This window comes from Salmo trutta, chromosome 23 (genome assembly GCF_901001165.1).
Source record: "Salmo trutta chromosome 23, fSalTru1.1, whole genome shotgun sequence".
NCBI classification, from domain to species: domain Eukaryota; kingdom Metazoa; phylum Chordata; class Actinopteri; order Salmoniformes; family Salmonidae; genus Salmo; species Salmo trutta.
In genome coordinates, this window is record NC_042979.1 from 46374779 (window position 1) to 46388490 (window position 13712).

The window sequence follows — 13712 nt, forward strand, 5'->3', positions numbered from 1 at the left end:
CCGTATGTTGCCTCGAAAGTGGCTAATATTGGGTTGATTCGATCATAATTTCCACAGTAAAGGGAAACGTTGATAGTGTTAACTAACGGGGAAGTTCAATCTCGTGCTTCTCGTGCTTCTCTGTGTGGGCTGATATTTCTAATGTTCTCTGCGTGGAAGTCTTGGGGTTACTGCGGACGTGGTTAGAGGTAACGTTGCCGACACCTCACTTCATGCTACTTGAGTTCCTGTATCTCTTGTAAAATATTGCAGTTCGGGCGCAGAAATGTAAACTACCCCGCACCTATATTTCAGTTCGCTACAAGGACTGAGCATCCCTGTGGAAATAATTATGACTAATTCCATATTTACAATGCAAAAAAAGATAATAATTCCTGGTGAAGAAAATGGATGAGATGCAGGTGCTTGAGTCCACTTCTAAATGAGGGATGAGATGTAATGCCATTTGTGACCGCATGGTGTCACCAAAGCCTATGCTATCCCCTCTTACGCAACAGATGTTGCCTGGCTCACTTCAGAGAGCCTTTCTTTCCATTGAACGGTTGATTTCATCAGAAATACAGGTTCTCAGTTATATTGGTCGTTTTGGGCTATGTTATGAAGGTAAACCAATATTTGTATGAAGTGATTTCAGATATTCGTGAGCTATATTTACACTACCCCTTTTTAAGTTTTTGTATGAACATAACATACAGAAAGTCCATGATTTAAATAATTTTGTAATTTTGCAATTACACAGGATTACTTAGGAGTGGATTACTTAGGAATGAATTAACATTTATACTTTGAATTAAAGCAACACATGTTGCTGGTCATTTTTCTGTGGATACCAAAACATATTTTAATTATGTTTTAATTTGTTTCAAATAACAAATATCAATATGTTTATATAACAAAAATATTATTATTGGTGATATTTCTATTAAAAACAATCTAGTATAATTATTCTTTAAGCTGGGAAAAATCTAATAACATAGTAGTAATATTAAAGATAATTGTTGACGACGCTTCTCTTATTGAAATCGTTGTAAAAGCTGCCAGACGGCTGCATTTGTTTTTTGTTATAGGCTATTTTAGGCCTGTGCATTTATTTTAATTCTTAGCTTGGCACTTTGTCTGTTAATTTATGACGAAGATAATTTACCATTCTGTGAAAAAGCCTTGTTGTTTTGAATAGTCGATCATCTGCCAATTGCATTGGCAGTCAAGGCCCTATAGGTCTATTTTCTTTATCAAATTATATTTTCTCTGACTAATGTGTATGTGTACTGTTCGTATTTGTCATTGTATTTAATTATTTGAATGCGATTATAAATTGATTGATTGAAGAGGACAGTAGTAGCCTATATTATAAAAGGGTTTCATAAATTGTGTTATGACAAAAAATCTTTGGTAGGTGTGGCTGTTGCCTGAAGACATACCAGAGCCTTCAGAAAGTATTCACACCCTTTGACTTTTCCCCCCATTTTGTTGTGTTACAGCCTGAATTCAACATTGATTTACATTGAGATTTTTTTTTAAATGATGTTTCTAGACATTTTTACAAATGAATAAAACAAATGAGACAATAAATATTCAACCCCTTTGTTATGGAAAACATAAAGTTCAGGAGTAAATATTTGCTTAACAAGTCACAATAAGTTGCATGGTCACACGCTGTGTGCAATAATACTAGTGTTTAACATGGTTTTTGAATGACTACCTCATCTCTGTATCCCCACACATACAATTATCTGTAAGGTCCCTCAGTCCAGCAGTGAATTTCAAACACCGATTCAACCACAAAGAACAGGGAGGTTTTCCAATGCCTCGTAAAGAAGGGCACCTATTGGTAGATGGGTAAAAATGTAAAAAAGCAGACATTGAATATCCCTTTGAGCATGGTGAAGTTATTAATTACACTTTGGATGGTGTATCAATACACCCAGTCACTACAAAGATACAGGCGTCATTCCTAACCTCAGTTGCCGTAGCGGAAGGAAACCCCTCGGGGATTTCACCAAGAGGCCAATGGTGACTTTAAAACAGAGTTTAATGGCTGTGATAGGACTGAGGATGGATCAACATTGTAGTTACTCCACAATACTAACTTAAAAGAAGGAAGCCTGTACAGAATAAAACAATTTCCAAAACATCCCCCCCCCCAAGTACCACTCTTTATATTTTCAAGCATGGTGGTTGCATTATGTCATGTTTGTCATCGGCAAGGACTAGGGATTTTTTTGGGGGGGGGATAAAAATAAACTGAATAGAGATAAGCACAGATAAATCCTAGAGAAAACCAGGTTCAGTCTGCTTTCCACCAGACACTGGGAGATGAATTCACCTCTCAGCAGGACAATAACCAGGTTCAGTCTGCTTTCCACCAGACACTGGGAGATGAATTCACCTCTCAGCAGTACAATAACCAGGTTCAGTCTGCTTTCCACCAGACACTGGGAGATGAATTCACCTCTCAGCAGGACAATAACCAGGTTCAGTCTGCTTTCCACCAGACACTGGGAGATGAATTCACCTCTCAGCAGGACAATAACCAGGTTCAGTCTGCTTTCCACCAGACACTGGGAGATGAATTCACCTCTCAGCAGGACAATAACCAGGTTCAGTCTGCTTTCCACCAGACACTGGGAGATGAATTCACCTCTCAGCAGGACAATAACCAGGTTCAGTCTGCTTTCCACCAGACACTGGGAGATGAATTCACCTCTCAGCAGGACAATAACCAGGTTCAGTCTGCTTTCCACCAGACACTGGGAGATGAATTCACCTCTCAGCAGTACAATAACCAGGTTCAGTCTGCTTTCCACCAGACACTGGGAGATGAATTCACCTCTCAGCAGGACAATAACCAGGTTCAGTCTGCTTTCCACCAGACACTGGGAGATGAATTCACCTCTCAGCAGGACAATAACCAGGTTCAGTCTGCTTTCCACCAGACACTGGGAGATGAATTCACCTCTCAGCAGGACAATAACCAGGTTCAGTCTGCTTTCCACCAGACACTGGGAGATGAATTCACCTCTCAGCAGTACAATAACCAGGTTCAGTCTGCTTTCCACCAGACACTGGGAGATGAATTCACCTCTCAGCAGGACAATAACCAGGTTCAGTCTGCTTTCCAGCAGACACTGGGAGATGAATTCACCTCTCAGCAGGACAATAACCAGGTTCAGTCTGCTTTCCACCAGACACTGGGAGATGAATTCACCTCTCAGCAGGACAATAACCAGGTTCAGTCTGCTTTCCAGCAGACACTGGGAGATGAATTCACCTCTCAGCAGGACAATAACCAGGTTCAGTCTGCTTTCCACCAGACACTGGGAGATGAATTCACCTCTCAGCAGGACAATAACCAGGTTCAGTCTGCTTTCCACCAGACACTGGGAGATGAATTCACCTCTCAGCAGTACAATAACCAGGTTCAGTCTGCTTTCCAGCAGACACTGGGAGATGAATTCACCTCTCAGCAGGACAATAACCAGGTTCAGTCTGCTTTCCACCAGACACTGGGAGATGAATTCACCTCTCAGCAGGACAATAACCAGGTTCAGTCTGCTTTCCAGCAGACACTGGGAGATGAATTCACCTCTCAGCAGGACAATAACCAGGTTCAGTCTGCTTTCCAGCAGACACTGGGAGATGAATTCACCTCTCAGCAGGACAATAACCTGAAACACAAGGCCAAACATACACTGGAGTTACTTACCACAACATTGAATGTTCCTGCAAATCTATGGTAAGACTTGAAAATGGCTGTCTGGCAATGATCAAAAATCAACTTGAAAGCGCTTGAAGAATTCGTAAAATAATAATGTGCATCTATTGTTAAATCCAGGTGTCCAAAGCTCTTAAGAGACTTACCCAGAAAGACTCACAGCTGTAACCGCTGCCAAAGGTGATTCTAACATGTATAGACTCAAGGGGTGTGAATACTTATGTAAATTACATTATTTAATTTTCAAAGATTTCTAAAAACATGTTTTCACTTTGTTATTATGGGGTATTGTGTGTAGATGGGTGAGAGCAACAAAAAAAAAAAAAAAGAAGAAAGATTTAACACATTTTGAATTCAGGCTGTAACAACAAAATGTGTTATAATTAAAAGGGTTAGGAATACTGAAGGCTGTGTATTCAAGAAGAAGAGAAGCCAACCTGAGTTCTTCAATAAATCACAGCCATTTTAAATGGCAGAAAGGAAAACTTAAACCATATAGGCCTTAATTTGAACCCTCTGGGAGCCGTTGGTAACGGACTGGGAACAACTGGAAATTAATGATGTTCTTTAATGATCAAAAACAACTATACCTTTTTCTAAACTCTGCCATTTATTGGTATCCAGTTGTTTGACTGTTTTCCAGATGTTGCTGCTGTTAGCTTCATATACAGCATTAGTCCATTCATGTGACGGCAGGGTAGCCTAGTGGTTAGAGTGTAGAGGCGGCAGGGTAGCCTAGTGGTTAGAGCGTAGAGGCGGCAGGGTAGTCTAGTGGTTAGAGTGTTGGACTAGTAACCAAAAGGTTGCAAGATCAAATCCCTGAGCTGACAAGGTACAAATCTGTCATTCTGCCCCCTGAACGAGGCAGTTAACCCACTGTTCCCCGGTAGGCCGTCATTGAAAATAAGAATTTGTTCTTAACTGACTTGCTTAGTAAAATAAATAAAAATGTGGTATAATTTAGATATAGTAAAATGTGTAGGGGCCTCTGTTAGAGGCATATAATTCCATTGGTTAATAAGTCTCGGATCACATTGTTCTACTCCTGTCTAGTTGCAGGGAGAGGATGGAAGAGGACTGGGTCATATGCATTAGTGCACACCCTAATAAAACATTTTGCTACGAAAATAAGGGTTTCTTATTGGTCAAATTCAAATAAACCGTCCCTGTTTCGGCCCATTTTCTTCTGTTTGGTGTCTAATGAATGTGTCCCTGGACATAAGGACCAGAGAGCTGTGTATTGAAGTTGGGAAGCAGCCAGCCATCAACAATCTGCTGTCCTCTAGTGGTCTTGATGAATTCCTCAGATAGGGGTGACCTGAGATTTATACATGGGATGGGATTTTGTCTTAAACAGGTTGGTCAATTCAACGGCTGTATGGTGGGATTAAGTCGTGGTGTGACTCTGATCACATTACTGCATTATGATCATGTTCAACTGATTTTAATGATACTGAAACATTTTACATGTATCCAGTTTGTTTTCACTTTCATGACGCTTTAGAAAATGACTTTCATCTGCAGCTGCGAACATTTTCTATTAACATTACAAACATCGTCTTATCCAGAAAAATTGTGTTTCTACAAACCCACAAGGTATGTGCACACTGTCTGTTATACAGCCCAAGAGATCTAACAAGTCCCTTCCAAACATAACTATCTCGCAGACCTCAAAATAGAGCATCAAGACAACCACTCAAACCAAGTTCACCCTTTTTGTCTCTGATGTTTGGCACATCAGGAGTACGTCATCAGAGACACAACAAGTAGAACACTTTTTGTTTCCTGCCACCATTCCTCTCCCGCGTCTCTACAGCTCTTTGTGTTGCTCTGAGAACATGGCCTTTCCCATCACTCTGTGTTTTTGTGTGTGTGTGTGTGTGTTTGTCTCTCTACCTCTGCCCACACAGGAGTCCACTGGAATGTGTCCATGACAGGACAGTGCACAGACCTTTCATGGGGGCAGGTGCTCAAAATGAAATCCCCCACCCCTCCCTCATTTTTTGAGCATAGGCCTACTGATTTCTGCAACAACACATGCGGCATCACAAATTGTAAGCAAGCTAGTTACAGTACCTCTTAAAGACATGATTGATATCGGGGGGGGGGGGACGGTACCTCCCCTAGTCCAAAATTCCTTCAGGATTTCAATTAATAAAAAACGAAAAAAAATATCCTCTAGGAGTCCAATAGGACTGGTTCCAACATCCTATAGGATTATTTTTACAAGGATAAAATTGTATTTTTGGGAGATCTGAGTGAAACATGTTTTTTACAGGACAGATGTAGGTTCAGATAAGGAGACGTTTAGAGAGAGTCATAGAAAGTGTTTAATGCTGGCAGATAGTTGGCCGGATCCTATAAGAATCAATGTTTTTTTTTTTTTTTTTTATCCTTTAGGATTTATATACATTTTGTCGATGGGAATTGTATAGATATTTACATTACATTTTAAAGGATTTATCCTCAAAACGTGGCTATACACTATAGTTAACTTGGATGCTTAACATAATCGAGAACCCACCCTCCAAACCTAGACAATTATCTATGAAGGTGGACACACGTGAACTATAATGACGTCATAAGTATCCAATCTTGAACTGCCACCCTTGCCACTTGAGATGGGTACCCTATAGTGGGAAACCGCCGGCAATGTCCCCTCTACCCAGTAGCGATCTCACGCTGCCCCATCCCACTCCCAGAGGTCCAAGGGACACAACGGGAGTAAACATCTGGACCATCTGCAGCACACCTTAAAGTTGTTGAAACCTACTGTGACTGTCTGCAAGGTTGTTAACGTTTGTGTCTACAAGGTGATCCGTGTGGCATTACAACCTAACAGAACAGGTTAACTAGTTTAACTAATCTTAGTGACAGGTTATCATATTTATATTTTTTACAACACCTGGATCAGGTGTGCCAAGAGCGCATTATATGGTAGTTACCCCAGGAGGACTGGTAGTTTCCCCCAGGAGGACTGGTAGTTACCCCCAGGAGGACTGGTAGTTACCCCAGGAGGACTGGCAGTTACCCCAGGAGGACTGGTAGTTACCCCCAGGAGGACTGGTAGTTACCCCCAGGAGGACTGATAGTTACCCCAGGAGGACTGGTAGTTACCCCCAGGAGGACTGGTAGTTACCCCAGGAGGACTGGTAGTTACCCCCAGGAGGACTGGTAGTTAACCCCAGGAGGACTGGTAGTTACCCCCAGGAGGACTGGTAGTTACCCCAGGAGGACTGATAGTTACCCCAGGAGGACTGGTAGTTACCCCCAGGAGGACTGGTAGTTACCCCAGGAGGACTGGTAGTTACCCCCAGGAGGACTGGTAGTTAACCCCAGGAGGACTGGTAGTTACCCCCAGGAGGACTGGTAGTTACCCCAGGAGGACTGGTAGTTACCCCCAGGAGGACTGGTAGTTACCACCAGGAGGACTGGTAGTTTCCCCCAGGAGGACTGGTAGTTACCCCCAGGAGGACTGGTAGTTACCCCCAGGAGGACTGGTAGTTACCCCAGGAGGACTGGCAGTTACCCCAGGAGGACTGGTAGTTACCCCCAGGAGGACTGGTAGTTACCCCCAGGAGGACTGATAGTTACCCCAGGAGGACTGGTAGTTAACCCCAGGAGGACTGGTAGTTACCCCAGGAGGACTGGTAGTTACCCCCAGGAGGACTGGTAGTTAACCCCAGGAGGACTGGTAGTTAACCCCAGGAGGACTGGTAGTTACCCCAGGAGGACTGGTAGTTAACCCCAGGAGGACTGGTAGTTAACCCCAGGATGACTGGTAGTTACCCCCAGGAGGACTGGTAGTTACCCCCAGGAGGACTGGTAGTTACCCCAGGAGGACTGGTAGTTAACCCCAGGATGACTGGTAGTTAACCCCAGGATGGAGAAAGGGAAGATGGGGAGGGAGCACCTTCTAGGGATGGAGGGGGGGGAGCTTTGGAGGGGAGGGAGGCAGGGGAGAGGGTACAACCCTGTGACGGAGGAAGGAAGGAAGGAAGGAAGGAAGGAAGGAAAGAAGGAAGGAAGGAAGGAAGGTAGGGAGAGAGAGAGAGGGGGTGATATAACCCTGGGCGGGACGGGTGGATGGACAGACGGACGGAGGGGAAGGAGGCAGGTAAGGAGGGAGGAAGGGACAGAGGGGAAGGAGGAAGGTAGGGAGAGAGGAAGGAAGGAAGGAAGGAAGGAAGGAAGGAAGGAAGGAAGGAAGGAAGGAAGGGACGGACGGACGGAGGGACAGAGGGGAAGGAGAAAGGTAGGGAGGGAGAGGGGGTGATACAACCCTGGGAGGGCGGGAGGGGACAGTGGGGGAGGAGACAGGTAGGGAGGGAGTTGGGGGGGTCTCATTGTCTTTAGGTTTTTATTTTCCTCTCCCTACATAAAGAGGGTAAAGGAAACATATTTATATGCATAGCTGACTATTACATATTAAATGAAAGAAATGCTCATATCTTTGTATTACTCTTCCTTAAAAATATATTTTCTTTGTACTTTTTATTTGTGTATAAGCATAGTAAAGATTCTCAGAAAACCCCAGATAATTTCTTTCCAATTCAAAGACAAGAAGTTGCATGAATAAGAATCTGATCAAATAACTCAAGTGAGTGTTTTGTTGAGAAAGGTGTACTATACTGGTGCTCATACTGAAAATAACTTGTAGCCTTCAATCACTCTCTAGTGGTGAATAAAACTAAAATGAATAAATAATAACTGTTGTTTCCAATCAACAAAAATGTTGAAGTTAAAACCTGTTGGGGCTAGGGGGCAGTATTTTCACGGCCGGATGAAAAACGTACCCAATTTAAACAGGTTACTACTCTGACCCAGAAACTAGAATATGCATATTATTAGTAGATTTGGATAGAACTCATATGGCAGGCAAAAACCTGAGAAAAATACAAGCAGGAAATGAAAATCTGGTGCCTGTAGTTTTTTCAAGTCATTGCCAATCGAACACACAGTGACTAAGGATTCATTTTGCACTTCCTAAGGCTTCCACTAGATGTCAACAGTCTTTAGAAAGTTGTTTGAGGTGTCTATGATGAACAGAGACCGAACAAGAAGGCTGGGAAGTTGGTAACCCAGGGAATGACATCACTTCATTGGCGCGCGTTCACGAGAGAGGAAGCTCTGTTCCAAAACATTTTTCAAGACACTGGAATGGTCAGGTTGGAATATTACTGAAGTTTCACGTTAAAATGGCCCTAAAGATTGATGCTATACAACGTTTGACATGTTTAGATTTTTTGGGGGACTTTTCGTCGTGACATTTTCCTCGCGCGCTTCCTACACTTGGAGTAGTTTACTGAACGCGCTAACAACATGGAGTTATTTGGACATAAATTATGAACTTTATCGAACAAAACAACATTTATTGTGGACCTGGGATTCCTGGAAGTGCCTTCTGATGAAGATTATTAAAGGTAAGTGAATATTTCTAATGTTATTTATGCATTTACATGACTCCAAAATGGCGGCTATCTGTATTGCGTAGTGTATTTTTCTGAGCGCAGTACTCAGATTATTGCAAAGTGTGCTTTCCCAGTAAAGTTATTTAGAAATCTGTCAATGCGGTTGCATTCAGGAGATGTTAAACGATAATTCTTTGAATAACAGTTTAATATTTTATCAACGTTTATAATGAGTATTTTTGTAAATTCTCCAGCAGTTTTGGGGGAGATACATTTTCTGAACGTCACGCGCCAATGTAAAATGCTGTTTTTGGATATAAATATGAACTCGATAGAACAGAAAATGCATGTATTGTCTAACATAATGTCCTAGGAGTGTCATCTGATGAAGATTGTCAAAGGTTAGTGCATAATTTTAGCTGGTTTTCTGCTTTTGGTGACACCTGTCCTTGCATTGAAAATGGCTGTGTGTAATTTTTTGTCTATGTACTGTCCTAACATAATCTAACTTTATGCTTACACCGTAAAGACACTTTGAAATCAAACAATGTGGTTGGATTAAGGAGATGTTTATCTTTCAAATGGTGTAAAATAGTTGATTGTTTGAGAAATTGAAATTATTCGATTTTTGCTGTTTTGAATTTCGCGCCATGTATCTTGTCAAGCAATCCCGTTACTGGGATGAGAACGGGAAGGGGTGGCCCCAAGAGGTTTTAATGTTGTTGTATTGTAATGGAACAAATGACAACAAACTATAATTTAATGGGTTCTATTAACAACAAAAAACTTATAATAGGATTCTGATTGGGGTGACAATATCCTACAAGACTCCAATAGGAAAAAATGAGTCCAATAGGATTCTGATAGGATTCCGATAGGATTCTGATAGGATTCCGATAGGATTCTGATAGGATTCTGATAGGATTCCAATATGATTCCGATAGGATTCTGATAGAGATGACACAGAATCCTACAGGATCCAATAGGATTACTTTTGAATTCCAATTGGAAAAACAACTTAGATTCAACCAGTTTTTTAGTGGTCATATTACAGTTTTATTTTATTTTATCCCTTTCATAGTAAACTCCTCTCACGTCCTCTCACTGTCAACTGCGTTTATTCTCAGCAAACTTAACGTGTGTAAATATTTGTATGAACATAACAAGATTCAACAACTGAGACATAAACTGAACAAGTTCCACAGACGTGACTAACAGAAATTGAATAATGTGTCCCTGAACAAAAGGGGGGGTCAAAATCAAAAGTAACACCACCAGCTGCATTAAGTACTGCAGTGCATCTCCTCCTCATGGACTGCACCAGATTTACCAGTTATTGCTGTGAGATGTTACCCCACTATTCCACCAAGGCACCTACGTACAAGTTCCTGGACATTTCTGGGAGGAATGGCCCTAGCCCTCACCCTCCGATCCAACAGGTCCCAGACGTGCTCAATGGGATTGAGATCCAGGCTCTTTGCTGGCCATGGCAGAACACTGACATTCCTGTCTTGCAGGAAATCACGCACAGAACGAGCAGTATGGCTGGTGGCATTGTCATGGATGAGGGTCATGTCAGGATGAGCCTGCAGGAAGGGTACCACACAGCATTGAGATTGCCTGCAATTACAACAAGCTCAGTCCGATGATGCTGTGACACATCGCCCCAGACCATGACGGACCCTCCACCTCCAAATCGATCCCGCTCCAGAGTACAGGTCTTGGTGTAATGCTCATTCCTTCGATAAATGCGAATCCGACCATCACCCCTGGTGAGACAAAACCGCGACTCGTCAGTGAAGAGCACTTTTTGCCAGTCCTGTCTGGTCCAGCGACGGTGAGTTTGTGCCCATAAGGCGACGTTGTTGCCGGTGATGTCTGGTGAGGACCTGCCTTACAACAGGCCTACAAGCCCTCAGTCCAGCCTCTCTCAGCCTATTGAGGACAGTCTGAGCACTGATGGAGGGATTGGGCGTTCCTGGTGTAACTCGGGCAGTTGTTGTTGCCATCCTGTACCTGTCCCACAGGTGTGATGTTCAGATGTACCGATCCTGTGCAGGTGTTGTTACACGTGGTCTGCCACTGCGAGGACGATCAGCTGTCCATCCTGTCTCCCTGTAGCGCTGTCTTAGGTGTCTCACAGTATGGACATTGCAATTTATTGCCCTGGCCACATCTGCAGTCCTCATGCCTCCTTGCAGTATGCCTAAGGCACGTTCACGCAGGGACCCTGGGCATCTTTCTTTTGGTGTTTTTCAGAGTCAGTAGAAAGGCATCTTTAGTGTCCTAAGTTTTCATAACTGTGACCTTAATTGCCTACCGTCTGTAAGCTGTTAGTGTCTTAACGACCGTTCCACAGGTGCATGTTCATTAATTGTTTATGGTTCATCCTCCATCACCTCGTGTTTCAGCATGATAATGCACGGCCCCATGTCACAAGGATCTGTACACAATTCCTGGGAGTTGAAAATGTCCCAGTTCTTCCATGGCCTGCATACTCACCAGACATGTCACCCCATTGAGCATGTTTGGGATGCTCTGGATTGACGTGTATGACAGCGTGTTCCAGTTCCCGCCAATATCCAGCAACTTCACACAGCCGTTGAAGAGAACTGGGACAGCATTCCACAGGCCACAATCAACAGCCTGATCAACTCTGTGTTCCACGCCCCTACATGTTTAAGGTATCTGTGATCAACAGATGTATATCTGGATTCCAGTTGGTGGGCCTATGCCCTCCCAAGGCCCACCCATGGCTGAGCCCCTGCCCAGTCATGTGAAATCCATCGATTAGGGCCTAATGAAATTATTTTAATTGACTGATTTCCTTATATGAACTGTAACTCAGCAAAATCTTTGAAATTGTTGCATGTTGTGTTTATATATATTTTTTTCAGTTTGTGTTTGGTATTAATGTCACGCCCTGACCTGAGAGAGACGGTTCATTTCTCTATTTTGTTAGGTCAGGGTGTGGGGTGGGCATTCTATGTCATTTTATTTCTATGTTTTGGCCAGGTATGGTTTCCAATCAGAGGCAGCAGTCTATCGTTGTCTCTGATTGGGAACCATACTTAGGCAGCCTTTTCCCACCTTATGTTTTGTGTTTCTATACATGACAGAACTGTGCGCTTTCGTTTCCCTTTGTTATTTTTAGTTTGACTGTTTGTTTGATTTCAATAAATAATCATGAACACGTGCCACGCTGCATCTTGGTCACCTCTCTACGACGATCGTTACAATTAAACACAAAGACAGGAAACATAAATTAGATATTTAGCAGACCCATTGGACAAAAACTGGTTAAATCGACGTTGTTTCCACATAATTCCCCCCCTAAATCTACGTGACGACGTTGAACCAATGTGTAACCGGGATTCGGATTTGCAAAAAAAGTAATCAACGTAACAACGTTTAGTTTTTCATCCAACTTTTTAACCTAAATCCATCGACATGGTGACATTTCTTTATTTAATTTTTTTGAGGGTCGATTTCACATTAGTTCACAACTCAACCAAATGTAAATCAAAACTAGACGTTGAACTGACGTCTGTCCCCCAGACAGGTAGACACATTGTTATAAGATGGATCAAGGGACCTGATCACTGACTTAGCTACACCACTATGCTATTAAGATCTGCGCTGTACTACTGTAACGGCTGTCAGATGGAGTAGACCAAGGAGCAGCGTGGTTAGTGCTCATCATGTATTTATTATACTGAGAACACATAAACAGAGAAACAGAAACCGACACAGACAAACAGTTCTGTCAGGTAAGCAATACAAAAACAGAAATAAAACCACCCACAAAACCCAACGGAAAAACAGGCCACCTAAGTATGGCTCCCAATCAGAGACAACGATGTACAGCTGTCCCTGATTGAGAACCATACCAGGCCAAAACAAAGAAATACAAAAACATAGAAAAAAAGGACATAGAATGCCCACTCTAGTCACACCCTGGCCTAACTAAAACAGAGAATAAAACCCTCTCTATGGCCAGGGCGTGACAGGAACAAAACTATCATATTTCAGTAGACAGTGAGGAGGAGGTCAATACACACGTACCCAGACAGAATACTACAGCTTCATTCATCCTTTTAAACCGTTAAATATCAACACTGTATCTTGGTGATAATATATGTATGTGATAACATGCAGCAACAGCGCATTTTAAACGGATATCACTTGTATGTAAACACAAATGAATACGAGATTGAATGTTTTACATAATGTATTTGTGTGGCAATGTGTTTCATATAAACAATATATATATATATATATTTTTTAATCTACAGTGTATCTAGGGACAACAGGCAATGACAGAGACATTACTACATCTGTGGATATAAGGAATTATTGCCTTCCTCAGGTGATGAAACGTTACTTCACAGTATGTGAAAATGCACTGTCCAGGTCGCAGTTGTAAATTGTTCTCAACTGGCCTACCTGGTTAAATAAAGGTGAAATAATTTTGTTTTTTTAAATGTCTCCTCTCCTTCTTTCTGAGGGTACTGTACCCAGGCTTTCCTCGAGTCAATGAGGAGACATTTGGGAGGATGACCTTGCGAGACTCGCAATTACCAGCC